The 3,198-nt window shown below is 42.6% G+C and overlaps 1 non-coding gene and 1 pseudogene across 1 annotated transcript; both read right to left on the bottom strand.

The window, feature by feature from the left end:
* Positions 1 to 326: 326 nt before the first annotated feature.
* On the bottom strand, positions 327 to 2,660 carry LOC136737877 (eukaryotic translation initiation factor 4 gamma 1-like; annotated as a pseudogene).
* On the bottom strand, positions 2,286 to 2,362 carry LOC136738284 (small nucleolar RNA SNORD66). Its single transcript, XR_010812586.1, has one exon. It is a non-coding gene; the product is annotated as a small nucleolar RNA SNORD66 (small nucleolar RNA).
* Positions 2,661 to 3,198: the final 538 nt, after the last annotated feature.

The raw sequence follows: 3,198 nt of genomic DNA, 5'->3' as shown, positions 1-3,198 counted from the left end.
AATAAAAACAGTGATTTTTCTGATGTCATGACACAAATTTTGATACAAACAACAAATGTGGTTTATATTCTACGTAATTTTATTTCAATGTGTACGATATTTGTTCCACTGAATCTTGTATTGCAATGTTTTGTCTTGTTTGATAGAACATTTGTATCTGCTTTGGCAATATTGTGATAGATCATGCCAATAAAGCACCTTTGAATTGAATTGACACACACACACACACACACACACACACACACACACACACACACACACACACACACACACACACACACACACACACACACACACACAGCCAGCCCGCCAGCCAGCCCTGTTGCCTAGTGAGCGCTGCTGGGCCTTGCACTTGGCCTCCTGCAGCTCGTCACGTAGACGCTGCCGCTCCTCACCCTGCGCACACACGGCACTTAATTACATACTATCATAACAGAGGCATGATTCTACAAGTATTTTCAAGCACTGGAAATCAGTTTTGTTTTTTCCAGACATCCAGACTAGCGTACAAACCCTGTTTATATTTAAAATAAATACTTGGGTTGTCAGTCGATTCAAATATTTGATTGGTTAATCAGTTAGTTAGTTGATTGATCGGCAGATTAATCAGGCACTGATTACAATAAGTGTTACAGTCTTTAAGTGGTTGTGCCACACAGTTATACTTTAATAAATACTAGGCATTGATAATACAGTAGAACAATGCTGAATGGGAAAGGAGAAAAATATATAAATGAATATTAAATAAAAAACACTAAATCATTATAATTAACACTGTACAAGCGCAGGGCTGCTCAGTTTGACCGATTTAATGTTAATTACTCTGGGTTCCTGAATACTCTGTGCAGACCCGTTCTTTACTTTTACTAAATATATGTATCAAATATGCCTAAGAAGCGTTTTAGCTGTCACGATCTCTACCTCACCTACAGTCTACAGTCTTTCATGTGCTTGAAAAACACACGCATTGTATAGCATTACAGGTGTAGTCAGATTGAGTGATTAAACACTTGTTTCTTTAGTTTTGATTGTGCTGTGGACGCCTTCAGAAAACAAAGTGCTTTGATCTTATTTATACCAATCATTTGAATGTTTTATGTTGATATTTAAATGTAAATACTACTTATGCTAGTTTTATTTGATTGTTTGCCTTTCATTATACCACAGCATTTAAAGAGCTATCGGCTGTTGTAGGTGGTTCAAAAACTCTGTGATTCTACTGTTAACCGTATATCACTATTATGACATTTTTGTTTTGTAAATCAGCTCGATTAAATAGAAAAAATGTTGATCGTCAATTCAATTAGTTGATTCATAGACCCGATTAATTGATTAATCGAGGCAGCCCTAAAAATACGTTCAAATGTTCCTACCACCAAGGATGCATCCAGCAACTTCTGCTTCTTCTCCAAGACCTCGTCTCCATCCTCCTCCGTCTCAAACTCCTTCTGGCAGCGGTTCAAAAGCAGAGAGCGGAAAGGCACCATCTCTCCCGGCTTGTCAACGGCTGGGACTTTGAGCTACAGAAAGGGGAGCAGGAACAACATAAACCCTAAGCAAGATGGAAACTTGAACTAGCTAAGCATGCTAAGCTAAGTGTGCTAGGCTGGCTTCCAGCTTTAATAGGTATCGGAGTGAAAACTCTTGATATGCGCATCACAAGACAGGCATCTGCTAGTCCATTCAAAACTGAACTCCCACAAATTACAATTCCAGAGCTAAACGAATCTGATCCATGTATTATTATTATTATTATTATTATTATTATTATTATTATTATTATTATTATTATTTCCTAGCAGATGTCCTTGTCCAATATAAGAGCAATACAAAGTGCAATAATACAGAGCAGTTCAAGGCGTAATACGTTTTACAAGTTCAAATTTACACAAATAGCATCTTCACAATCCTCTACCATTCCCTCCCTCCCTCTTTCGCTTCACTCTCCCCATCACCCTCCTTCTCTCACCCTCAGAAGGCACTGGCACATATTGGCGTATGAGGCGGAGAAGTTGGGTTCGGAGACGGCCTTCTCGAAGATGAGCTCCATGACACCCTGGAGTCACTGCTCCGTGTCGATGGTCAGCTCGTTCACTTGACGCATCCACGGCTGGAACATCTGTGGGGTCAGCTTGTTCAGAATACCACTCACCCTGCGGAACAGCTCCTGTTGAAGGGGAAAGGGGGGAGGAGGGAAGGAAGGAAAAAGAGTTAGTTCTGCAAACCTCGGCCAAGTCCGTGTTTTTATTTGTTCTGGAGAGGTGGGTGCATGTGAGCGTACTCAGCCCCTCAGTTCATCTTCTCCATCAGTAGAGGTCAGTGGCCCAGACACCAATGCACTACAAATAGATCATCACTGGGGCTCCAATTTTACCCACAATCCCCTTTACTAGACTAGCAAATTATTATTCCCACCCCCCCAAACATGAACCGTGTCCTCTGCTCCTACATACCTGGGTCTTAATGACCTCGGGGTCATCACCCACTATGGGAGCCTGCTTAATTGTAGGCTTCCAGGCCTTCTCGGCCTTGTTGAGCTGAATCTCATCCGTGAATGACACGTTGATGATTCGCAGCTCCTTCCTCTTGCCCTGCCGGGAGCACCGGGGACCCTCTGCTGAGGGCTGGGGGGGAAAAATGTGTAGGCCATATCCCCCCATGGGCTGTATGCCAAGGTTGGCAAGAGAGGGGGTAAGGTCAGGGACAGAGTTCATCCCTGTCAGCTGACTGGGGTCCAGGCGATGCGCAGGGGTATTTATGGCCTGGAGAGAGGGGAGGGAGAGAGAAAGGGTCAGACCAAAGCTGCTATTCCTTCAAGCCATAAAACAGTCTTCTGGTAACTTGCTGTGGTGGACAGGTAACACACATACAGTCATCTAAATAACAATCGCAATTAGACAGCAGTTGACAAAAAGTACAAATGAGACAAATGCCCAAGATCAGCATTAAACAGATCCATCAGAACAATGCAGGTAACCAACTCAATCAGAAGGATTTATATATAAAAACATGAAAATAAAACTCTAGGGTCTCCTAGACAAGCAGGGGGCTGCATACCTTAGCCAGGACCACATCGCTAATGCGGAGTTTCTGCAGCCTGTCACAGATGAACTCTAAGTCCAGCAGGAACTGACGCTCATTTTTCTCCTTCTCGTTAGGGACATAATTTCACCTGCAACATAATTTGAAAGCAACAAC

This window comes from Amia ocellicauda, unplaced genomic scaffold (assembly GCF_036373705.1).
Source record: "Amia ocellicauda isolate fAmiCal2 unplaced genomic scaffold, fAmiCal2.hap1 HAP1_SCAFFOLD_55, whole genome shotgun sequence".
NCBI classification, from domain to species: domain Eukaryota; kingdom Metazoa; phylum Chordata; class Actinopteri; order Amiiformes; family Amiidae; genus Amia; species Amia ocellicauda.
This window is presented reverse-complemented; position numbering and strand designations above follow the sequence as displayed.